This window comes from Streptopelia decaocto (genome assembly GCF_964273445.1).
Source record: "Streptopelia decaocto genome assembly, chromosome: 16".
Taxonomy (NCBI): Eukaryota; Metazoa; Chordata; class Aves; order Columbiformes; family Columbidae; genus Streptopelia; species Streptopelia decaocto.
The window spans coordinates 9,444,168-9,470,466 of record NC_138671.1 but is presented as its reverse complement, the minus strand read 5'-3'; the positions used below and the strand labels follow the sequence as shown (position 1 = coordinate 9,470,466).

Sequence of the window (26,299 nt, the reverse complement as noted above, 5' to 3'; positions counted from 1 at the left end):
GGGCAGCGCAGGGAGGAGCAGGTGCGGAAAGGGACAAGCAAAGATACCTGCAAATCTGCCAGTACCTGCTGTGCAGCAGTTTTCACAATCTGGGAGGCTGAGGTTTTGCGAAGGAGTCTCTTGCTTCCTTGCTTTGTACACTCGTTTTTTGTTTTCCATTTTTGTGGTTGTGGTGCGGGTCTTTTTTGAGCAAAGCCATGTGCACTGGGTAAGGGAGAGGGTCACAGAAAAGCGTGTGCAACAGGCTACCTGCAGCTCAGCTGCCCTGTGCATGCACAACCCTGGGAGGATGGGAGCTTAAATTTATCTCAGCAGCTCTAATTCCGGTGTTTTCTTTAAAATGCATGACTTTGCAGCCTGCCTAATGCTATTAAAGAGCAGTGAACGCTGTGTGAAGCGTCTAACACCCAAAGCCAGCTGAAATCCCCCGGTCAGGCTCGCCCTGGCCGCAGAGGCTTTCAGAGGAATCCGCAGCCGGATGGTGTGTGAGGCAGCGGAGGGGCTGGACCGTAACATCTCCGTAGTAACACAGTGTTTGTTGGCAGCGGAGCAGCTTCCCGCAACCTCCTGCTGGCCTGGGTGTCCCTGAGAGGAAAAATAACATAAATAAAAAAGGAAAAATAAAAAAATAAGAGGGGAAAAAAGTTTTGGCCACTTACTGTGGTGTGATACTATTTATTTTTTTTTCTCTTTCATTTTGTGTCCCCACCAGTGAGGAAAAATGGGTGATTTTCTAAAGAAAATCCTGGAGCCTTCAGAGCAAGCCACGTTTGACTACTTGACGCGGGTGGAAGCTCCATCTGCCAACAGGAGCCGCTGTGCAGGTAAGGGGTGCCCCAGGGCTGGGGTGATGGGCAGGGACCTGCTGCCCAGGGCTGGGTTACAGTGGAAAAAGCTGCAGGGTGCCCACTGTGTGCACCTCCAGTATGGGCATTTCCATCCTCCTGGTTTCCTGCTAAATCTTTAGGATTTATTATTTACAAGCTTGAATATCCACTGGGTTGCAGTTCAAACTTGACTGCGGAAGTGCTAGTGAAGCTACACCTCGGTGTGTCTGTAGCTGGCCCAGCTGAGCTGGTTATGTGCTGGGAACTTGGGGCTATGTTGTGCTAAATTTGAACGTTGAAGGTTATGTTTGAGCTTGGTTAGTTGTGCTGGGGTCAGTGCTCACTGTGCCTGTCTCCTGGACTGGGGGGAAAATTTCAACTTTTGAACAGTTCAATCTTTGCAACTCACAGTGAAGTCAGGAGTTGTCTCCTTCGGAAATGTGTGATGTATTCCCCGAAATATCTGAAAATGCCAGGATTTTGGTTTGGGCAGCTCAGCAGAAAACAGTGAGATTCATTTGAGTTGCCTGTGGCAGGATGATTCCCCAGGTGTTAATTCCCTCCTCGCTGATCCCCAGCAATTGAGTGTGATTAGTGGCTAATTACAGCCGTTAGTGGCTCATTCAGGCTGGCTGCTCAAGGCTGCATTGCCTGGGCAGTGTCAAGCTGGTGGTGGGAGCTGGAGGGAGTATTTGCAGCAGGTAATGTAAGAATGATTTTTCTGTGCAGCTTGGTGTGGTACATGTAGCATGAACACGGTGATCATCAAACTTAAGGCGGAGGCATAAGAGCATAGATGTGGGGTGTAACATGCACAACTGCGTGGAGGAAGCAAAAAAGTGGTGTTGGAGTCTAGAGGATAATTCTTGGTGTTTTGCATTTCCCTGCATCTTTTTTACCTTCTCGCAGTTCTGTGTCGACATGTACCTGGTACATCACTACCTGCTCTTGTGACTTACCTGGGGGTGAGGATGTGCCTTAGCGCGGCCCCTGTGACTTCACGTGGCAGCAGAGGAGGGATGCTTGGATAGCTGTACCTGATGGTGCAGGTGACACAAGTCAAGCTTCCAAAGGTGTAGCTTGTGTTCTGTGCCACAGCCTTGGGGTGTGATCTTCGATGGATCCACTCTCAGGACCATCCCGTAATGTTTTCTGCCATTTCTCTGGGTGGTGAACCCTGTGTGTGATCTCCCACCGTGGGTGTGCAGCCCCCATGCGCCAAGTGCAAAAGCAAGACCACTGTCCTGGGCTGTCCCACTTGTTTTCCAAGCAGGGGTTTGCAGCACCAAGGCATTTCCAGTTGGAGAGGGATGTTTTGGATTAAAACACTTGGTGGTTTAAAACCATCACCCCTTGTCCTATTGCAACAGGCCCTGCTAAAAAGTCTGTCCCCATCTTTCTTATCAGCTTCTTTTAAGTATGGAAAGGCTTGTTCTTCCAGCCCTGTCCCTGCATCATTCTGTAGCTGTTTCTGTTTCCACGCAGTTGGAAGGGTTATAACATCCCTGTCTGTGCTCGGGCTGTGGGTCACAGAAATGCTGCTGTAGGGAGAGGATGCTCTTTGTGGCTCTGCTGGTTTTTGCTTGGTGAGGTTGAGCTGTTTTATGGCCCAGCTTTGTGGGTGGGGATCACTGCTGCTCCACTTGCAGCTTTTATTTTGCAGACTTGCTTTTTCCCCGAGGGATGAGGTGTGTTTCTTGGGGAAATGCTTTTCACTATTCTTCACCACGTTTTGCTGGGGTCACTGCTCAGCAGTGCTAGAGGAGACAAACAGCATGTGCTGTATGCAGACAGACAGATGTGTATGTTACGCACCTGGAGCCTTGCCGAGGGGAATGTAGAAAAGCAGATGTTGGCTTGGTGACCTGGATAAGCCATGAGCCCTGGCTTCCTCCTGTGCCTCTGTGCTCTTTCTTGGACAGACCTGAGTTACTAACTGCAGAGGCTCCCGTGAGTCCAGCTGAAAAAGCGTCTGTTCATTTTAAAGTTCATATAGCAGAAAAACAGGCAGCAAAGTCACGTTAAATAGGAGTTGAAGCATGAATTAGAAATTGAGGTGCCCTGACTTCTTTCCCCCATTCTTAAGGAAGCCTGGGGGCTGCTCTAAGCTGTACTGGGGTGACCATGGGCTAGCTGGAGGCACCTGGGGTGATGGGCACAGTCTGTCCAGACCTGTCCCCACTCACTTGTTAGACACCACTTGGGGTCAGCATTGGTTATCTGCATTTAGCAGGTAGCCTCTGGTCCTTGTCTGCCCTACAGAGCTGGATAAATGCTGAGGGTTTTGGCCAAATCTTCCAACACAGTTGAACTTCAGACCTGAAGAAAGACCTCAGTGGGCGAGATCCTTGCCTGGGCTCCACAAACCTTCCTGACTTCCACTAGCGAAAGACCAGGAGAAGACTTTTTTTCTGTTGTGTTTTCCTCTGCTGTGTCACCTAACACTTGCTACCTAGATAACTGAGCAATAATGGTACTAATTTGCTCAGGATTCTGAACTAACTAAATTACACAGGGAGGTGCTGCAGCCTGGGCTACCGCATTACCTGGTTGTGCCGGCAGTTTCTATAGTTTTATGAGGTGTGTAGTGGCTGCTCTGCATGGAAGATGCTGATACCTGCTTCTGCTACTGCCCTGAGGATCTAAAATGTGCTTTTCCCCAGGCAGGTGAGCATTGCTGGCTCCAGGCTGAGCCCAAACAGAGGCTAGGTCTAGGCTGCATTCCTTTGACCCCAGGAAGTGAATATAATGGAAGAACTGGTAAAACTGGGCAAAGAAGCCTTTCCCTCCCCAAAACGTGAGATCCAGGTGTGCAGGGACCTCGGGCATGTTTGCAGCCTGGCTGGTGCGGGGCAGCAAAGGTCCCGGCTCTGGCTCCAAATGCTGCAACGGTGACGTACTTCCAGTGCTGGATCCTGGCTGCAGCTTGGATGTGGCAAAGGAACAGTTTGCAGAATAGGGAGGTGTCTGTGAGCCCGCTGGTTTTCTGCAGCCTGGAGTTTCCAAATATTTATGCATTTATCCAGGGTGGGTGTCAGAGGATGGACCAGACTCTGTTCAGTGGTCCCCAGCGCCAGGGTGAGGGGCAACGGGCACAGACTGAAACACAGGAGGCTCCATCTGAACAGGAGCAGAAACTTGTTTGCTGGGAGGTGCCAGAGCCTGGCCCAGGCTGCCCAGAGCGGGTGTGGAGTCTCCTTCTCTGAGACATTCAAACCCCCTGGACCCACCTGTGTGATCTGCTCTGTGACCCTGCGTGAGCAGGGGTTGCACTGGGGGATCTGCAGATGTCCCTTCCAACCATAAACCATTCTGTTAAACAAAAAAAAACCCAAATCCCCAACAAACAAACAAAACAAAAAAGCTATTAAAGAATTAATGTTATTCTGTCTTGCCCATAGACTGTGCTTATTGTTAAATTTGCAAAGGGGTTTGATTAATGCATGGCTGGAGAGCGGAGACACAAGAGTTGCTATGGGGAGGCATGATCAGTTTTGCTGAGAAGGAAAACTTCATAGTACTGGAGTGATTTTTCCTTTTGGAGCGAGGAACAGCATTATTGTGAAATACATGCTGGAGAGGATGTTTCGAGGGACTTGTGCCTTTCCTGCTTCAAGCCGTATGTGCAGCTGGAACAACTTCAGCCCTGGCTGACTTTCAGGGCAGCTTAGGAAAGCTGATTGGATCCAAATGCCCCAATTTGGCCCCTCTAAATATGGAGTATCTGAAGTCTGGTGGGTGATTTGGGGAGCTTGGATAAAGTTGAGTCCCACAGGTGTTGGACTGAGGGTTCAGAAGGGATTTAACTCTGGGAGTCCAGCATCTCAGAGGGGGCTTAACCTTTTGCTAAGGAAACTCCAGCCCAGGGTGTGTCATGGTTGGCGATACAAACCTCTGGATGCTTTTGCAAATAGTGCTCTCTACTTTTGTTTGAGGGTGCCTCTTTTCTTCTTTTTGAGCCACCTGCCTTATAATGTCTCTATGCAAAACATCCCTTTCCTACCAGCTGAGGGAAAGGGCAGCCTTGTGGGGCAGTAGCTCTAGCAATTCCTTGCTTTTGGGTTTTGCTTTTACCCCCTTTGCACTTCTGGGAAGACTGTCTTCTGGTTCTTACCATGATTTTCTATGAAATAGAGATAAGGCAAAGTGTCTCCTCGCAAGCAGAGGGTGTTGTAAGGCTGATCAGAGCACTATGAAGGGCTGAGCTCTTCTCCAGGGACAGCTATGCAGGAATTCAAATCAGTATTTTCTTGATCACAGTTTAGGAATAAGAATGCTGCAAATGATGAATTCAGTGATGAGCACTCACGTTTCTGAAGAAACTTGTGTTACTGGTGTCCCGGCTGCTTTGATGTTGGCTTTCCTTGGAAATCATATCGGATGCTTCCTTGCAGGAATGTGTGAAGAATGCAGCAAACTTGTAAGCAAATACCTTGGGGATACTTTTAGAAAAGCAATGCATGGTTTTTAAACTGTGTCTGACTGCTGTGGAGGCTTCGGTGTGAGAGCACACGTGTCCTGCTGGGACCTCTGTCCCCTCTGAGCAGCTGCCTGGTGGCCCCTGTCACACCAGACTGGCTGAATCCCACTGATGGAACATCTTGTCTGCAGAGGAGGTTTAACAGTTTCCCTGTCAGTCTCTCTAGAAATCACCACAAAGCTCTTTGGATCATTTTGATTGTGCTCCTAATATTTATTCTTCACCGTTGCCCAGCTCTAGCAGTGCATCCTCCAACTTTGTGAATGTCTGGGGGTGTGTGAGGATGTTTAACTCTATCCCTGACCTCCTTCTCACCTAGTTTAATCTCTTGTCTTTCAGACTTTTTATTTTCCCCTTATGCTTGTGTTTCCACAGCTTTCAGAAAGCTGCTGCCATCTAAAGGGTACAAAAGGGTTGCTCTGCAGCTACAAAACTGGGGAGGTGGTGTGTACTGAGTCAGTGTGTCCTGGTTCACAGGTGCCTGTGAAGGTCTTGTTGTGATTAGATATGTTCTTTGTGCTCTTCTGAGCAAAACCTGTGCCTAATCTCCATCTTGTGGCTAAAAGTAATGCTGAGTGGCATTGAATTAATAACCAGCTGCCTCAAAATTTGACCATGTGTCACTAAAGTCTTTGAGGGTTTAATCATTGGCTTTGGAGAACATCAAGATCAAGAGTGCTTTGGGTTTGTTCATGGGGATCCCAGCAGCGAAGGATGATCCTCAGATCTGGGGTCTGATTGAATCTTTATCAAAGCTGGAACTGCTTGCTGTAGGAGAGCAGGGGATCCACTGGTAATGGGGAAGTCTGTATATCTGGAAGACCATCATTTCTATAGCTTTGTGTGCATAGTTACCAAGCCAAAGGCAAGGGAAGGATAAGGAGCACCAGCAGACCTTGTGTCCAGAGAAAGCATTTGGTTTGGCTTTTCACAGCTTGTTCGCAGGACTCACGGATGGTTTCTCTTTTTGATGAGTTGTGACCTAAAGATGGGGAGAATTTCCTGTGCTGAGTGGAACTGTTGGTTGACAGGAAGTTATCCCAGATGGCAAATATGGAAAGGGTGACACAAGTGATGACATTAGTGCTCTCGCTCTTTCCTTGTTGTCAACACTGTTCATGGCTTCATTTGTTAAAAGTGACCTCCCAGCTCTGGATCGCAGAGGGAAGGTTTGGGCAGGGAAGGGCTGTGCAAACACAAAAGCCAGGTCTCTTGGGAGGCTCCCGTGACATTCTTGATGGAGGTATGGGCTTGTATTTTGCCTTTTAAGATGGATAAATTGTTCTGTGGTGTGTGGCATCCACCCAGCTCTGTTCAGGCCAGGGGTTTGCTAGCAAGTGGGAAAGTGAGGCTTCAAGTGACCTCAATCACTCGGGTCATTCCAGGAGGCTCCCAAAAGACACAAAACTCAGCAACCACAAATACTCGAGGGATTTTCATCCCTGGACCTGTAAGACCTTTACCCCTGTGTGCAGACACCGGCGTTGGGGTGGGAAGCTGTGGTGGGGTGTATGGAGGGAAAATAAAACATAAGCAAGAATCTAGTGTAGCTAAATCACTTCAGCAAGTTGTTTGGGTAAATAAATCTGACAATCCATGTGGATCAATTGAGCAATCCGTGTGCAGGAGAGGTCTTGCTGTGTGCACACACCAGCCCCTTCCTGAGTTATATTTGGTGGCAGATTGTGCAGAGATTCCTTTTTTTGCCCTCACCTTTGTTCTGCTCTGGTTCGTTTAGGAATGAGGGACCAGGGAGCTCCCTCTTGGGTCATCCTGGGTTTCCCAAGGGCGGGCTGGGGGGATGTTCCTTTCCTCTGGAAGATTAATTGTACGAACCTGATATTTCTGTTCTCAAGGCTAGTTTGGCTGGATACTGAACATTCCCGCCTGACATTTTTAGCGTGGCAGGCGGGTGTGACAGCCTCTCAGCATCTTCCTGCTAAAAACAGCTGCTGTTTCAGGCCCTGGCTCACGTCCAGAACAGCTCGTGGCCAAGGGACGTGCGCACACCCTGCTCCTCCCAGCGGCATCTCTGGGGATGCGTGCTGGGCTTCCATAGCCTTCATGTTTATGGTAGTTGGGTGGTGAGATTAGCTCGTCCATCCCCTCCTGCTCCATCTGTAAGGGACAGGTTGCTTGTGATGGGCTGGGGTTTGCAACCCTGGGTGCTGCAAAACCGAGAGCAGGGCTTGGACATCACCGCAGCAAGGATTTGCATGTGTGTGTGTGTACAAAGCAATACTGCTGGCTTGGAGCTGTGAGATATTTGGGTGATGAGATGTCCTGTGGGTCTCCATCTGGAAAGTGTTGGGGCCATGTGAAACCCCAGCCAGGAGTGAGGACCCACTGGAGCTCACGGGGGCTGATTGGTCACCCTGCAGCAGGGACACTGTGCCTGAGGTGTTGTCACCTCCCAGGCTGGCAGGGCAGCCCCGTTCCTGGTCGGTGGAGCTGGTTGGGAAATGTTTTCCTGTGCTAAGGAGGATTTAATGACGGAATGAAAACAAACTGTGCACATTTTCCACTTTGAGAGATCATTTTAACTGGAAGGCAAAGTCTTCTGTTCTCTTGTCTGATTGGGTTTTTGATGCAAAGTGGATATTTTCCAGTTGGAGTTATTCATCTTGTCAAAAAGTCAACAACTCTGAAAAGCAGATTTATTCCAGCAAAATAGTTTCTAGCTGAAGCTTTTTTCCTCCCAGCTCATTTTCAGCCAGCTCAACTCATTATTGCTGCTGAGATTGGATGTTGCCTGACCTGAATGCTTTTGTACAAAAATCTTTTTTCCACAATTGAAGAGCAGGATGTTAAAGCAGAAAAACCATAAAGCCAAAGAGTCTCCATCCTCAGAGTTGTTCAAAATCTGACTGGACAATCGTAGGCAAACCTGCTGAGAAGGAGCCAGGTTGGAGTAGCCGATCTCCAGAGGTGCCTCCAGCCCCAGCAGTTCTGTGAACAGCTGCAAATAAAGTGATGTGCTTTGAAGACTTAGGGGCTGCCCTGTGGAAGTATTGGAACTGCAGAGACTTGAGTTCTTGCTCAGTGAAATTCCTTCTGGCCACTGCTAGAAGTAGCAGCTTGCAGCACAGCTATTGCTTGGTACTTCCAAAACAGCCTGGAAAATGGGGACTGTGGTACGGCAAGATCAGAGGTGCTGCGCATGTTGGGGTCTCTAAGCTAAATGCAGTCATAGAATCATTTTAGTTGGAAGAGACACTTGAGATCATTGAGTCCAACTATTAACCCAACACTGACACTAAACCATGTCCCTGAGAAAAGTCCTTGCTTGATAAAGGTGAAATATGTGGCTTCCCGAAGTAACCTCCTTCTTCTCTGTGAAACTCAGGACTACAGACAGTGAAATACGGAGGAAGGTGCATGGAGGTGAAAGTGGGAGCTTAGAGCATCCTCCTTGTTCCTCTGGGATGCTGGAACAGTTACAAGCCCAGCAATGCTCCAGTTAATATTATGGCTGTTTTACGTGACAAAAAGGCACCTCTGAAGAGCGGGGTGCACCTCCTGGCATGTCTGGGTACTTCTGTGCTGTTCTCACAGGTGTGGAATGCCCATGACCCCATCCAGGAGTTTTTTCATAGGAAAGGTGATCTGAACTTAACTGGCCTGATAGAGCCAGATGTGGTTGTGGCATTAGATAACCAAGTGACCATCAGTAGAACTGACCCTTCAGCTGTTAATGTGGGCTGTCAGCAGGATCTTGCCTATCAAGTTAAGTTTACTGCAGAGGCTAATAGCACAGTAATTAAGGTAAAACAAATATTAGCTTGAAGCTGTGCCTGTAAGTTGAATCACATAGCTTTACTTCTGATGTGAGGCCTGATTGGAAAACCTGATGCTTAATTTGTATTGCATTAGGCTGATGGCAGCTGGTTTTGTGGGCTGAGCATGAGCCAGATCTGCTGTCGTCAAGCTCTGGCTCCACTAACGCGGTGCTGGTTTGTGCTGGGCGAGGATCTGGGCCAAGTCTCGTTGTGTTGCTGTAACCTGTATTGTTCAGGCGTGTGCTGGGGTGTTGTTTGAGGACATCCAAGTAGTGAGCCAGCCTCAGAGGCTGTGAGGAGGAAGAAAACACACTTCTCTTTCCTGTGGGTCAGTGTTTTTCTGTTGCAGACAGGCCTGTCTGTACATGAGGCTGGATATGTGCCTGGATTCTGCTTTAGCATCTCCCTGTACTTGAGTCTGTGTTAAATGTGGAAGCACTGTACCCAAAATGTGTCACACTGTCACACAGGATGTGGATACAGAGATGCTCTGTGTGGGCAGCTCCAGGGAAGGAGGTAGAAAGGAGCAGCAGTTCATGCCCTGGGGATGCTGCTCTTGTCCATGGCAGTGTTTTCATCATTTCTGTTTGCTACCTGAGAAACATAGACTGATGTCAGCTCAGGAGACTCTCCTTACGCAGCCTGTGTGTCAGCATCTTCAGCCTTGGCAGAGCCAGGTGTCGCAGGTCACGAGCAAGCCTGAGGTTTGCAAACGTCCTTCTGGGTTTCAGTCTGAGCTGCTTCTCTGGATGAGAGTGGACTTGAGGGAAACATCCTTGTCTTCAGATGCATCTCAGCTTTATGCTCAGCCTCCAGATTCAGAGCATCAGACCTCAGGTTGTCTCATGCCCATGACACAACCTGGACTTCATCTCAGCTACATGTAGTAAACATGGTGTAGCTCTACTGGAGGCAGCAAATGGCTTGGTGCAGCATGGGTTTGGTACATGACCCTACTCAGGCACTGGTGGATGGTGAAACACAGTGGGCTGCTGCAGAAGATTTTGGCTGTGGTAACTGAGATCCCAGCCTGGCAGGGGCTGATCTCTACCAGGATTTTGGGTTTTGCCTTGTCTTGTGCCAAATTTTGCCTGGGGCTTCATACCTGTGGAGAGGGGGCAAGTGGTATGTGACAGAGAAGCCCTGGCTGAGAAAATCCTCCTTCCCTTGTGTTTCAGTCCTTAACCTGAGCGCGGTGCCTTTGTAGCACTTTTTTTGCTGTGGGAATAACATGAACTTTTGACTCTTTCTGACTAATATTGAAAGTTGCTATCCCTCAGCCTGCTTTCTCTCCCTTCATTTTTGTGATTTCATCTGAACTCAAATCTGGTCCTTGCTGTGTGCAGATTAACCACAGTGTGCAAAACCACCAGCTCTGGGTTTTTGTGCAGCTTGTGTTTATACCAGAGGTGCTGGAGCTGTGGCAGGATGCCTGGGAGGGTGATGTGGGTGACTGCATGTTGCAAACTCCATGTGTTTGTGCTCCCTGTGCAAGAAGGGCCCTGAGATGTGGCTGTGGTGGCAGGAAACTCAGTGCTTGCAGCCTAAATACTGATCTGATTGCTCTGGGAAGGTTTGAAAGAGTCTACACTGCAAGCTCAGAGCTGCTGGGGTCTCATAACAAGCTGTGCTTGGTGTGAGCACCATTGGTGGGACAGGAACCATGTCTGTTTGTGCTCTACTTTGGGTAGAAGACTTGGAGCATCACCACTGAGGTGTGTGTAAACCCTGCAGGAGAGCCTGGATATGTCTGCTGGAGAAATTTAGATGGAAAATGTTGCATTGAGCTGGTCAGCTTGCAGTGAAAAATGACCATCCTTTCAGGGACACACTGGCTGATGTCTTAGGAAAATGATTACTAGGAAAAACGTCATTAATTGTCCTTAGGTGGCACTGAGACTTTTTTTTTAGCTCTGATATTTCCCACTGGTAGGTGCCTGAAGTAGAAACAACAGGACCAAGAAAGCTTGTGATGACTTATCAGCTTGTTGCTGATCAAGCAAAAGGCTGAAATTTGGGGTTCAGAAGCTGGCAGGTGAACAACTTTTTCTGGAAAGCTTTCCAAAGCATGGCCTTTGGTTGTCAGAAATCAGCCGTACCTTGGGAGTGTCACAGGGTGGCCTCACTCTTCAGTGTCCTATTGCCACCATGTGTCCTGGTGCTCTCCTTGCTCTGGCACCTCTGGGTTATCAGCCAGAGTGCTTGGGAAGGTCTTGTGGCATTTGGAGACAACATGGGAAAGCATATCCCTACATGACTTGAAAGGCATACACACCAGGATTTATGGTGGGGTTTCCAGCAGACCTACCACAGGAGTGTCCCATGCCTGTCTCATAAGCATGTTGATGGAAAAAAGCAATGCAGGAAAACTATGAAAGTTCCAACTCTATGTTGTACTGTACTTCGGGAATAGCATCTCAGACTTCTCTGGAAAGGTTTATATGGGTAAAATTGTGTGTGTGATTAAGCTTTTCAGAAGATCCATCTCACAAGGCTCGCTGCATTGCTTCGTGTGAGCTGTGGGAGGCTTGCAAGAGTCATTAGAACAGAAGCCGCACTGAAATAACTCCCCAGGCCAGCTCATTTCCAGGCAAACCCTGCTGAGTCACAATGTGTAGCTCAGACTATATGGTCTTTACAAATGTATTTATTCATAAACACGTGAGGTATCCTGGCTCTTGGTCTCTAGAGAAGAGCATCTTATAGGGCTCCCAAGGGGGTTGCTCTAGCTCAGCCTTGGTTAAGTGGAAATACTGATAGCAAGTCCCCAGCCCGCTGGGGTTGGGGTCAGCCAGGGCAGATTAGAGAGGTGGCAGGTGGAGAAATGCAGCTTGTGGTGGGACAAATTTGTCACTGTGGCCTTGGGAAATGGCCTGATTCAGGTGCTTGATGTCACTGGGGGGTGGTGGCAGTGGTGGCTCTTACCTGGTGGGCTTGGGTGGTGTAGGAGGTCAGAGATGTTGGGATGTGATGCTGACCACAGCTCTTTCCTGCCACAAACCGTTCTGTCTTCGTGTTGGGCACGGCGGGGGTCGTTGCTGCACTTCTGATTTGTTCTGTCTCTTAGTGGAAATCTGTATCGTGTTTTTGTCTTCAAAACAAATTTTGTAGTTTTTATTTAAAATACACTTTTTGGGAAGCAAAAAAAAAAAAAAAAGACTTGATTGCACAAACATGCATATGTGACAAACATTTGTGAATGTGCTCGTGAGTATTTATATATATGTACATACAAAGTGTTGATAACATTGCCAATTCTTCTGGAAGTCCATTTTTGGTAAAGGTTTTTGTGGATGAAAATTATTGCCTGACTTTCCTGTTTATTCACTGAGGTTCAGTGTGCAATAGCAACATTCCCAAACAGGCACTGTGCAAATTCATAGAATCGTTTTGGTTGGAAAAGACCTTTAAGATCGGAGAGTCCAACTGTTAACCTAACACTGCCAAATCCACCACTAAGCCATGTCCCCAAGAGCCTCACCTACAATTCTTTTAAACACCTCCAGGGATGGTGACTCAACATTTCTCTGGGCAGCATCAACCTTTGTAGAGTTTGCTATTCCATCCATTTGCATTGTGCTAATTAGGTTGTGTGTTGGTCTAATCAGCTGTGGGCGCTGCTGCACAGTACCCTGGTGTTACAGCATGCAAAAGATGAATCTGGATACCTTGTACTTGTTCCTCATGGCCCTGTGCTTTGTACAGTTTGCACAAACAAGAAATTAGTGTGTGTTGTATTGCAGGGATGTTGGATTTTGGATGGGCTAGATCCTACAGTCCTGGAGCACCTGGCCCCCTTCCCTAGTGTGCAGCTTAGCCTGAAAAAGGCACTGAAGGCAAATAAAGCAGGAGAAAGGAGGTTATTCATTCTTTCTTTGGGGCTGCAAAGGGTTAAACGCTGCCTGAGCTCATAGACCAGTGTTATGGAAGTTGAGCAATCTGGGTTTTATTAGGGGAAACTCAAACTGGGAATTAAGAGAGCTCCAACCAGTAGGAAAGCTTTCCCGGAGGTTTGAAGCGAGTTTTCTTCAAGCTAAGCGCTGATTTGAAGTGGCAACGCCAGAATTTCATGCAGGGGCCTCCGGGAAGCGAAGGACAGACTGATCTGTTTGAACCGTCCCACCAGCTTAGCAAGTAACTTTTATTGCTCCGTTGTGCTTCCCTTGCCCAGGCTGACAAAGCCCCATTGTTCACCCTGGCACCGCTCCCTCCTCCGCAGCCACCAACTGACCGTGACCTTGTCCCCGTGGGCAAGGAGGTTAAATCCTCCCCGAGGTGCCCCAAAGGGATCAGAGGCGTAAAACCCGCGGGAGAGGTGGCTCCTGGCCAGATGTTGGGGACCAGAAAGGGCTCCTCTCGCTTCCCGGAGGAGGTGGCTTCTCTCTACGTCTGGGTTTATTTTCAGGGGTAATCAAGAGTTAAAAATGAATGGGTGTCCATGGAAGAAAGCTGGGAGAAATACAGTAGGTGAAACTGTGGAACAGGCAGCTGGGGGTGTCTGGAACCCTTTGCAGCCCCAAAGAAAGAGTGAATAACCTCCTTTCTCCTGCTTTATTTACCTTCAGTGCCTTTTTCAGGCTAAGCTGCACACTAGGGAAGGGGGCCAGGTGCCCCAGGACTGCAGGATTTATCCCATCCAAAATCCAACATCCCTGCAATACAACACACACTAATTTCTTGTTTGCGCAAACTGTACAAAGCACAGGGCTGTGAGGAACGAGTGCAAGGAATTCAGAGTCATCTTTTGCATGCTGTAACACCAGGGTACTGTGCAGCACCATCCACAGCTGGTTAGACCATCACAAAACCTACCTAATTATTAATATCACAATGCAAATCACACTGGGGAGTGGGTGCTGGGTCCCAGTGTGGCTGGGACTGGTTGCCTCTAAAATGCCTCTATCAGACATGGTTGCAGATATGCGCTGTATTTTATTTGCTTTCCTCCCCCAGTCTCACAGTTTAACTGGGAAAATATTATTCTGCCGACTCCTCTGCTGCTCCCCAATGACAGGAGGTCCTTGTGCCTCCTGCCAGCACCAGCCGGGCTGTCCCCATGATCTGCCATCCCTGTGCTTGATGGGGTTATGTGCTTTCTGCTGGCACCCTGGGGTCATGCTGCAGGAGAATGGTGACTTTATTTTCCATGTCTTCAACCTTTTGTGCTAGGGCAGTCCTAAAATGACCTTACTGCCTGGGCTGTAGGCTATGTATGTTCAGAAAGGGGAAAATGTGGTGGATCTCCAAAGGAACCCAGAAAGTCTGTTTTTAACCCCTTGGTTTGAGTGGTGGGTGAACAGCAGGAGTTGCTGTTAATGGGAGCTTCACCCTATAAGCAGTGGCTGCTGTCTCAGGGTTGGGCTTATCAGGCGTTTCTCTTGCGTGGAGGCGTTGCTCTCCTGCTGATGATGGATGTTGGCTTTATTCCCTGTCCTGACTGCTTTCCAGCAGCACCTACGGTGGTTTGGCTGCCAGCAGAGGACAAGCTCTTCCCATCATCTGTGGGCAGAATGTGCCTTGGGGGTATGAGGAGCTGCAGAATGAGCAATGTGGTGGGAACTGTGCCAAACTCTTACAGTCTTGGAGGTGGCAGGGGTTCAAACGGGGTCCGGCAGCAGGTACATCCATGTATCTTTATGAACTTGGATAAGTCTCTCTGCCTTTGCCAAGTGGAGAGCTGCTCTGCTGTGGTGTGTAGGTGCCACATTCACAGTTGCTTCTGTACTTTGGCTGGTTGTTTCTGGGCTGGTCTGAGTCAAGAAGTATTTGGGCAATGCCCTCAGATATGTGGTGTGAGTTTTGGGGTTGTCCTGTGCAGGGACAGGAATCAGACTTGATGATCCTTACAGGTCCTTTCCAACTCAGGACACTCTATGATTCTGTGGTTAATATTTTGGGATGAAACTGTGTTAACGCTTCCAGAAAGAAAGTGCTGAGAGGTGTCCTCAGGCCTGTTGGGAACAGCACCCATGAAGCAGCAGCATGTGTATCCCATTCCTCACTGGGACAGGAGTGGATGGGGTTGGAACGGGGCTTGTGCGGGCTCAATGCTCCTATTGGAAATGTCTGAAGCTTGAGGCTCATGTTGGGTGATGAGTCCAAGACAACCTGTCCTGGCCCCAAGGCTGTGGCCTCAAGGTTGAGGTTGGATCTGGGGAACAATTTCTTCCCCAAAGGGCTGTGGGGCATTGGAACAGGCTGCCCAGGGCAGTGCTGGAGTCACCATCCCTGGAGGGTTGAACAAACATGGAGATGAAGTTCTCAGGGACATGGGGTAGTGCCAGAGGTGGGGGTAACAGTTGGACTCAATCATCTTAAGGGGCTTTTCCAACCAAAATGATTCTATAATATCAGCGGGATGCAAAGTGACAGGCTGGAGATCCTCGGCAGGGTGATGTGGGAGCTGCAGTCCCTGTGCCAAAGGGGCTGCATTCAGCAAATGGCTTCTGCAGTATTTGCAGCTCTTCTGGGCCCAGGTGCGGCTGCGGGAGCCCTGGTCCCTGGGGCACCTCCCGGCTCTGCCCCCACGGGTGTTGTGAGCTGTAGGGGCTTCTCGGGGCAAAGGATTTGGGGGATGTGGCGGCAGGAGGCAGATGCAGAGCCACATATGAACACTTTGTCCTTTGCATCCTACTTGATCTGTTGCTTTGGAGCACGAGCCATTGCGTCTCCAAGGGGAAAAAAATGCCCAGAAATTCCACAGACCCTTCAATATCACTTCTGTTTTACAGCGAGACAAAAAAAGGTCCCTTTGTGTGAGAGCTGAAAGAAATAGCCCAGTCCCACAGCCTCCCTAAAATTCTTAATGTCAACTATTTGCCTCCTTGTATTTTCACATACACAAGCACTTTCTCCTGAGTATCTGGGCTCCCCCAGATTGGTGTCCCCTGGCTCAGAGGTGTTTGCGGGATGGACAACCCGGTCCCTTTGTCCATCTCCTGGCCAGGCTTGTGGGACTGGCTGGGGGACACGGGCCAGAGAGCAGCAAGAAAGGCAACTAAAGCTGGGTTTGGAAAGAAATGAGCAGTTTGAGCTGCTTCTAATTCAAGCAATTGTTTGATAGCAGGGGACAAGGTCTTGCTTGCAGATCTGAGCACAACCCCAGGAGCCTGGTGAAGTGTCCCTGTCCACACCAGCCTGGCCCAGTACCTCGTTCTGCTCTTGCCAGGGCATCACCCGTCCTGCTCCGGGGTCAGATGTTCCCCTGGTTTGAGTGACTATCAAATTAATAACACCACACAGATCGCAGCAGCTGAGAAACCGCCCCTTCTATTTTAGCGCTGTTTGCATATACGCACTGGAGCCTCTTGGGTGGAACACTGAAGGCTTCTAGCTTGGAGTCCGCTTTTTTTTTTTTTTGTGTTCCCTTCCCCTTTATAAGAAAAATTAGAGGCAAAAAAGAGACTATAATGTTGTGTCTGCGCAGTAAAGACAAATTGGTCTCTGAAACGCGAGTGCCAGCAGCGTTCCTGTGGTTATTGTTCATTTGGCTGCGCTGCACACGTGCTGCTCCGTGTTCCTGTTCTTGCTCACGTAACCTGATATATCACTGGGCGCATTGTGAAATGTGTCCCGTGAGAGCAGAGGGATGCAGCGCCTGCACATTGCTGTGGTGGAAACCCTCATTTTTGCTTCTCTTATGTTTCAGTGTCAGTTTTCAAAACCTGGGGTGGAAGCTGGTGCTGGAGTGTGGATCCTGGGGTTCGGGCAGAGCCTGCCCTGGAGAAAGAGGTGAGGTGGTGGAGGTGATGTGATCCACATGATTCACACCTTGCCTCTTCATCTGAGCACCTTCAGAAATATTTGGGATGATGTGATGGTACCTGTGGCCTAAGGCAGGATTTTTGGCTAACTGCTTTTGGGCCATTGTAGTTTACCCCATGGTTCAACTTCTGGTGGATCCAGAGCCTCTTGGAGACAACAGATGGGTATGTGTTGATGTGTCAGATCAAGCCCCTCCTGGAATAAACAGAAAAAAAACCAAACCCATTTGTCAAACTTTTAGTTTCTTCCACAGTCTTTTTCACTGTGGTCCTGGCACCCAGGTGGGGTTTTTCCTCATTCTTGGGATCTGTCATGGGGATTCTGAGTTCTCAAATCTGCCTTTCTGCCTCTTGTGTTGACCTCTTCCAGCCCTCTCGGAGCCTGTGATCATCTCTTTCCATCCTTATCACACAGCTTCCCCATTCACATGTATGGGGAGGAGTTTGGGTTGGAAGCAGCTCATGGAGAATTTCAAACAGTATAATCAGATGAATGAATGAATAAAGGGTAGTTTTGTTGCTCTTATCCTTTCATCAGCTTTATTTGGTTCCCAGCAGTTTGTTTTGTAATTGCCGTTCCATCTGGTTTCTCCTGAGGGTCAAATTAAAATCCTGTTGAAGATGACAGCAAACTGCTGTTGAGTTGTGTAGGACCGGTCAGGTCTGAAGTTGTTTTCTGGCAGAGTAGCACTCATTTCTATTCACTTTGCTTAAAGTGAGAGGTTGAAAAACCTTTGGGCAGGAACCTTGGAGGCAGGAAATTCCTCTCCTGAGGATCTCCCAGCAATGCAAGCTAAGCTAGGATTGTAAAATACAGCATTAAGATATACCCAGTGGTGGTTGTCAGCTTTCCTGGAGAGGTGAATGTGGTCACCCAGGACATGAAGAAGAGGAAGGGACATCAGCTGCTGCTGTCTTTTGCAAGTTAGATTGGTGGTTTTCAGTGTTATACTTCTGTTTTACTGGAGAAAACTAGATGTTGCAGTTGAACTGAAAAATCCCACATCAGTGGGAGATGACACGAGCTCCATCCTGAGCCCACTCCAGACCCTTTCCCCTGACTTGGGTGTCCTGTGGAATGACCTTGTGCCTGCAGGCTGCTCGGAAGGGATGTGCTGCACCAATTCCCATGGCCAGAGCAAACCAAGCGTTGCATCTTCTCCCTTCTCCAGCCTTTGGAGATGCTGGCTCCTGCAGGCCGGCGTACCCCAGCTGAGAATATGGGAACCACATGGCCAAAGGAATGGGAACCAGAGGCTGGGGGCCCCGAGCCTGTCAGCAGGGGCTGGCTTAAAAACAAATGAAAGAACAGAGGAAAAAATAGTTCTAATTACTGCAAACTTTTAAAAACACAAAATAAAAGCTTATTATTTCACAGTGTTCCTTCTGCAGCATGTAATTTCATTTCCCCCCATTTGGTTTTACTACTTGCTCTGGGCTCTGTCAGAACAACCTGATTTATAAGCGACAGCTTTGGCTATTTTTCAGGCAAGTCTCTCTAAATATAAGAGTGTGAAAACTGTCCCGCTGCCAGCAACCCTCTTAGAATTAAAACTCGCATGAGTTGTAGCATGAAGCAAAGTGCTGGGTGCTTTATGACTTAAACGTCTTTCATAAAAAGCAACCCTCCCTCCTTTCTCTTGGGATACTTTTTCCTTTTATTACACTGAATATCTCAACCTGCAGTTGGAGAAAATAAAACAAGCAGTGGCTGTTAGCTTAGTGCTTCCCTGCTACCGTCTCCCTCGTGTACTATCAGCAGTGAGTTGTAGATCAGGAGGGAGATGTTTATTGAACAGGGGTTTTAGCAACAGAGCTTTGTCTAAGGTTTTCTTCCCATTCTGAAGAGGTAAAGAAAATGAGGAACATGAAGCATAACACAGCAGGTATACGGCATAGCCTGCTAATTTTAAGTGAATCGATAGTAATGTCTGAAAATTGGGGAAAACTTGAATTGACAGCCTGAAAAAAACATAGCGTGTGATTTAATGTTCTGGTTAATAAAGAAAAGCTGTGTTCGCTGTGCAATGTTGCTTCTGTGTATCTGTCTGTTTGCGAACACAATCTCCCTTTTTGCCTGTGGAAACGCCTGGCTTTGGTGGCTGCTGCTCTTTTGGATGCAGTTAGAGAGAAATCTGGACCTTTGACTGTTGATGTTTTGATGTCCGGAAGCATTTGATCTGGATTTAAAGTTGCCCACGTGTGTCCCCGCTGTCACAGAAATTGTGGTTCTTGTTGGTGGCTTCTGTGCTCAAGTTCTGGTTATTGCCCATTTTCATGCGATGTCTCAAAAGGATCATTTTTTGAGTGAGTGATGTTTTAAACTCCGCTCTCCACAGTGTGCTGCTCTGGTATCCAGACAACCTGGATCTGATTTAATGTCCTGGTTGGATGGAACAGACTGGAGGCTCGTGCTGCCAAACCAGCGCGAAGGGACTCGAGTGGGTTCACATCTCTGCTCCGGCCGCTGCAAAGCTGGATAGAGGTGGCGACTTCTTGTATACAAAGGAGGCTTTTTGGTTTTATTTTTTGGGGCTGAATGCATTTGCAAACACTAGGATACATCTCAGAAATGCTGCTTCTCTGTGGTGCTCGTGGGTGTAGGTGGTGAGGTGGCTGTAGGGAAGGTATGAGAACATGTCCTCCCCTCCTGTCTTGTGTTCTGGTGCTGAACTGTGGCAGGTCCCACCTAGACTAAAGCACAGAGAGAGCTCTTGGCTTTTATACTTGGTCACAAGTTGACCCAGAGGGTCTGGAGGCTCCTGTGCAGTGAATTCCCTCAGCAATAACTTGAAGGATATGAAAAACAGCTGCAGCCATGGCCCTTTGTACATGGCTGTTTCTGTGTTGGGAAGAAGAATGGAAATGGATCTTAAACTCCCAGATACTGGTAAAGCCTAAGAGTATTTCCAAATATTAGGACTGTGTGAAGTGGCCTGGCTGACTCCCCAGAACAGGCTGCAGCTCTTTTAACATTGAGGAGTTTGCATAGGTCTGTCAGACAATAAATTTCCAGGAAGGATGGTCACAGGTGTAAAATCAGCATCCTTGTAAAACACACACTGTATATTCACTCATCTTGAACCTAAGGCTGTCCTCGGCTAAACTCCAGCTGACGTTCAGATGTAAGTCTGGGTGGGGCCGCCCATTGCTCAGGGGAGGCAGGTCAGTCTCCTGAATTATTCCTTTTAGATACCGTTCCATTGGTGACAGTAAAAATAAAATAAAAATTCAAATTGAATCAATGCTGCTTTTGTGGATTGGATTTTCAAAAACACTTCCTACTGAAGTCAATGGGCAGTTTTTGGGTTGGATGAGTTTTATTTCAGGAGGAAAAAGTTAAGCTAACACGGGGTGTTTTTACAGTCCTAATCTAGATATTACATCCTTCAAGGCCTTCTCTGGAAAGCTTCCAGGTGGGAGATTTTTTTGGTTTTATATTTCAGGGCTGGCATTTCAGCAAAGGCGTTCAACGCTGCAAAATGGTATTTTTCACAAATATGTGTGCTGTGGGGGCACATCTCGGGTGCTCTCAGATTTTCAAATGAAAGGCTGGCTTTAGAGTTGCACTTGAGCAGGTGAGTTGCCCTGATGCCCTTGGTTTTGCAAGTTGTTTTTAGCCATTAGCTGATCTTGCTACTTCAGTCAGGTTCTGTCTTTATATTTGGTATTGGCTGCTTATCCCAGGAAAGGAAATAAATTAATTCAGGTGCGTACTGAGTTTGAGACCCAACAAATGAGAGTGGTGAGAGCCTGGCCCAGGTTGGCCAGAGAGGTGGTGGCTGAACCATCCCTGGAGACATCCCAGGCCAGGCTGGACGGGGCTCTGAGCAACCTGAGCTGGTGCAGATGTCCCTGCTCATGGCAGGGGGCACTGGGGGAGCTGGGAAGGTCCCTTCAACCCAAACTGTTCTATGAACCATGTTTTCCAGTGGTTATTCTGCAGGTGGCTGTGGAGGCAGGCTGGTGGCTTGTGAGAAGGGGCTGGGAATATGCTGTGCCTTGTCTTGGCTGCATTGGGTGGCCAGACCTGATGCTGAGCTGGTCTCTGTGTTATCAGGGGACACTGTGGTAGGGGCAGGTTTGTCACTGGAACTCCAGTCTGGAGGGGATGAGAAGATACCCTGTGACTTTCCCTGGTTTGTGCTGGTGAGATCCTGAGCTGGTGTCATGATGAGAGAGGAGTGTGTTGGAGCACTTCCCATTGGAGCAGTTTGTGAGCAGATATCTCGGTGTCAGATAAACCTCAGGCAGGGTTTGCAGAGGCAGTGGAGGCAGTAATCTCATCACTGCAGGGAGGGCAGCCAACCCAGTTCTGCTCTGGAAAGGCTTTACCAGGACAGTCCTGGAGATGGGTCTCACTGGCAGGTGCTTATGAAGCGAAGGAACTGATGTGTTTAGAGGATTCCCAGGGATTTTGCAGAGCCTTGTCTCCCCGGGCTCTGAAATCGCTTCCAGGCCAGTGGCCAAGCACAAGCTGTAAATAACAAATGGTGGCTGATGATCCCATCTCATTTTGTGCTGAGCTGTTGTCAGCTCTGGGCTTTCCCTTGGCACCTTGTCTCCAGTGCTTTGCATTCCCATCCTCAGCTCCCAGTACTCTCATGGCATCTGGCATCATGCCCTTAATGTGAACTTGATGTGGAGGAGTCGCTTCTGTGGTGGCCTCCACAGGGATGTAATGCAGGGAAAGGTGGATACCTGGTGCATCCAGGCTTTATGGTCAGGGTGATGTTTGTCTCTGGTCATTACTGATTTGGAAAGGGCCAGAGATAAGATCAGAGGGGAAATGTCTGGGGTTGCCATGAGCCTCTGTCTCAGCAGATCCAGCATGAGCAACAGATCCTGTGGCCTCATCTGAGGTTTTCTCCATCAGAGCATCCACAGCTACACAGGAAAATCCACCTGGTGGGGATCCAAACTTTATCCTGTCACCAAACGTTCCCATCTCAGCAGCTGTCCTAACCGTGGTTGCCATCCATCACACTGCCTTTTTCTCATCATTTAGGAAATTCTGAAACTCTTTTAGTTTCTTGCCCTGTGAGATGATGCTGTAGCATTAGGCAACACAGCTGAACCCAAGGCTCTTTTGAAACCCCAGCCTACACGAATATCATGTAAGCAGCAGTATTCATCCAGGATCAAAATAATGCTGTGCAAACACTGAAATATTAGCAGACACACCTATCGCATGCACATGTCCTCCAGCCCCGAACCTGTGAGCTCAGCTAGCCTCTTTGCATCAGAAACTCTTTGAGCTGGGAACATCTGGCTTGGTGCAGCAAAGGTAAATGTTCCAATGAAAACACCAGCTGTGCAAAGCGAGAGGTGCGGGCTGAAGCCACATCTCAGCACCCTTGTCCTTCCCTGTCCCACCGCTTCCTTGTGTTCATTCCTCTCCTTTTCATCACATAATTGTTGGGGCAAGGGACTCAGCTGGATCTTTGTTTGCTCTGCAAAACATGCAGCACATCTTGTTTTGTAGCCACATGCAGGAACAGCTCATCATCTCCTTACAGTGTGGTCCTCACCCACGTGGAGCTTGTTTTTTTTGCTTTGTTGGGAACTGGCGCTGCTGGTTTGGCTGTGGTCCCCGGTGTCACCCTCCCCGACCCCCTGGCACCCATCTGGCAGCTGTGTGGGTCCAGGCGAGCTTTCGCTGCGCTTCTGGGGCACCCGGCGTTCTCTACACGGGCTTTGTTACCGCTGAATTAAATTTTACAGCTCAGCCCTGTGGTGGCTGGGTGCCCGGGTCTCACTCGGCGTATTTATTCATTTTATAAAGGCCTGAGCTACAGCCTATCAAAATGGGGGAAAAGCTCTCCAGATCAGCGCTTTTTGCGCCTTGTTAGTGTTGTGTTTGGTGCATGATCCTGCTGTGTTATCCCCAGGCTGCAGTGCTGTAGCTCACACGTGTGCTGCTGGTTGTCACATCAATGTGTCCCCTGTGGTCCCTGCTCAGAGCAGCTCCCGGCGTGATGCTGCCGAGGCTGGGGCTGCTCCCCGACCCCCTGGATCTCGGGAATGGGTTAAGCCAGTTCCCTAGTCACCAGAAACACTTGGAAAACAGTTGAATTGCCCTCTAATTATTTTTTTTTAACCCTCTTATAGTGGTTTTTGCTGCACATTAGCCCAACAAGCTAAATTGTAAAATGGTTCTGTAACCCTTGTTCTGTAACAAGGGTTAAAAATTCCAAATAGTCAGAACAGGCCTTTGAAGAGACATGGACTATCTCAGCTTGTCAAAATAAACATTTTGTTTAAGCACAGTGTGTGCCACTGTCTGAAAGCTCGTAATTTAAAACAAGCCTTTTTTTAGTTTGACTTTTCCTGATCGTAAAGCTGAGTGTATATAGCGTAGGTACAGAATGGCATCACTTTACAGCAATATGGTTGCAGTGAAACTTTTCTGGTATGGAAACTTTTTTTTCTCTGAAAACACGTCAGGCTGTTTCTATTTATAAACTTGGGGAAGAGCCTGGGCTGCCTGTTGGCTGATTGTCCCCGTATGCTGCTACCCCGGAGAACTTCGCGGGGTTGTCGTGGCTGGATCTGCTGATGGGGAGAGAGGATGGTTCATGGGGGGCGGGGGGTGAGCAGAACCCCAGCGCTGCCCTTGGGATGTGATGGAATCCAGTTACCGATAGTGGGAGCGGAGGGGCCGGGCAGGGGGAGCGTGGGGAGGGCAGAGCTCGGCATCGGCCACGTTCTGAACTTGCGTAAAGGCAAATTCCTGATGGTCTGTGCACCCGGGGCCCGCTGGCACCAGCCACAGCTGCGGTGGCCAAGGTGCAGGTTCCCGGGTTGGGAACTTGCAGGATGTGGCTCAGTACAGAAGCCATTGAAAATACACTTTTCCCCCCTCTTTCTGTCCCCACAACTTTAGCAGACAATCTGAAGCAGCATGTTTCTTTAAATGCTCTGATTTCTTTCAAATGCTGAGAGCTCCAGGTGTTTTTGGTTTTAATTTCCACCAGGAGCTGGTGGTGGGATCTTGGTGAAAATACAAATTGCTTTGTCCCTGCACATCCCCGTCATTGGACACCCAAAGTTGTTTTTCTGATGAGGACCCTGGGTATTGCAGCTGAACGTCAGAGCTCTAATAAACCCTGGGGTGTGGCTTTTTTTTAATTGTGTGTTTCCCTGATGTGCATCAGAGCCTGGTCACAAAGAACTGACCCTCTGCTAAAGTGAGGAGGAGAGAAGAGGCAGAAATAGTCCCAGTTTGAAAAAGAAAAAATAGTGTACAATGAGAGGTAAGGACCAGGCTTTTCACCTATGCCTGATTTAGGAACAGGGATCTGATGTGGGCAGGTTGGTAAATCCCACCTGAAGCAGTTTTGCCTCCTGGATCAGCTGAATTTGGGGAGGGGTGACCAAGGGCTGCTGTGCCCCCAGGGACATCTGGTGAACAGGGCTATGGAGGTGATAAGCGTTTATTGGCCCCTACTTCTTTGTGTGAATGGTTCATAAAGCACCTGAGGCATAAGACTTAGTATCATTTTGTGGATCAGGCTTTCCACATCTGTAAAGCAAATCAACTTGCTCTTTAGTAGGACCATGTTCTGCCTCTGCTGTCCCCCACAGCAGCCACTTCTTCTCATAGAATCACAGAATCATTTTGGTTGGAAAAGACCCTCAAGATTGAGTCCAACCGTTAACCCACCCCTGGCACTGACCCACATCCCTGAGAACCTCATCTCCATCTGTCCAACCCCTCCAGGGATGGTGACTCCAGCACTGCCCTGGGCAGCCTGTTCCAATGCCCCACAGCCCTTTGGGGAAGAAATTGTTCCCAAGATCCAAACTCAGCCTTTGGTACAACTTGAGGCTGTTTCCTCTTGCCATATCACTTATTTGGCAGAAGAGACCAACAACCTCCATGCTTTAACTTCTTTCAGGCAGTTGCATCTTCCTTTTCTGTGTTGTTCTTTTTCTTGGATTTTCTGCTTTGAAGCTTCCCTTGGGCAGATATCTTCCTAAGTAGGCTCAGTCTAATCCCTCCAGCTATTTCTACCAACCTTGCGGTTTTGTGTTTGAGGCGCAAGACTTAAATAATTAAGGGGTTTAGGGCAGAAAGCTGAGGCTGGAAAGATCTTCAGTGCGGTCTTGTCCTGCTGGGTGCTATCTTGGCTATTTCTTGGTGCTGCAGAAATGAGAATTGATGGTTTTTTTTTCCCTTTCCCACTGTGCTACTGGGTGTAATACTGACCTTCTGCACCTGCTTGGTCAGTGTGATCATATCCTGTGCTCAAGTATAGAAGTAAAGGCACAAAGGCTAGAAATGATGGATATCATCTGTATTTCTTGCATGGGTTATTTGAATCTCGAGGCAGAGCATCTACCTGGAATGTCACTGCTGTCCCTTAGTGCTGCCTGGCCCTCCATGGCCGTAGCAAAGCCATCACTGATCCCAGCCTTGGTCTTTGGCTCCAAAGAGCATTGGTGTCACCAAAGGATTCTTCTAACCCTTCCCAGAGAGGGAAGAAGCCAGGAGGTGACTGTTCATGCTCTCACGGTGTCTTTCTTGGGTTCCAGACTGCACCTTGCCCTTGGCCAACATCGGTCTGCCACGACACCTCATCCAGCACCATCCCCCTCGACCTGCCTACGTCACCCACACGTCGGACATGGTCAAGATGCTCATTAAGCAGGATGAGCAGCGAAAAGCTGCATCCCACTGCCCAGCAGAGATGGAGCCAAACAGCAAGTCTCAAGAAGCTGATTTTGAGGAGGAAAACCAAGTGTTGTCCCAGCTGAGCGGAGGGAGCAGCACCCCTGGGACTGGGGAGGACTCTGTAGAAATGCCCACGGCTGAGAGCAGTTTGCCATTGCCAAGTGTTTGCAAAAGGGTTATTTTTGCAAGAAAACCCCGCTTGCGTGTGCTACCGTGTAGTAGCCTGGCACACTCCAACAAGAAGAAATGATCCATCTGGAGCTAGAAACAAAGAAAATAACAAGATGCTCTCAAGCATTTTCCAAAGTGCATTAAACTACAAATGCAAGTAGCATTTAACTTTTTGACTCTTTTCCCAAAAGCCCCATTGGAATGAAAGCAGACAAGCTCAAAAGACAGCGGTATTGCCTTTTTCGTTTGTCTGCTCTCAGGTCTGGAGAAAACCATAGCCTTTTCCTAGTGAACTTGCTTCATGTGCATCATTAGCTGTTTGCTGCTTTGCTTTTGGCAGTGTCCCCCAAAGGGTGCAGGGGATGGGGATGCAGATGCCTGCTCGCCCACGCAGCCCAGCACACACAGGGCCCTTCTCTGCTCTCCTGCGTCTTGTGACCCCGCTGGCATCGGTGCCGAGTGCCAGCAGCCCCTGGTCTGTTCAAGCTGTGATTTCCCAACTCTTTGTGTACATACATACATACATATATATATATATGTATGTATGTATGACACATTCACGCATGCAAGTTGATTAAAAGACAAGCAATGCAGCAGCAAAG

General features: G+C 48.6%; 1 long non-coding RNA gene across 1 annotated transcript; it reads left to right on the top strand.

Moving 5' to 3' along the window:
* On the top strand, window positions 1-25,512 carry LOC309446732. Its single transcript, XR_014185496.1, has 3 exons — window positions 1-21; window positions 713-824; window positions 25,388-25,512. It is a non-coding gene; the product is annotated as an uncharacterized lncRNA (long non-coding RNA).
* Window positions 25,513-26,299: the final 787 nt, after the last annotated feature.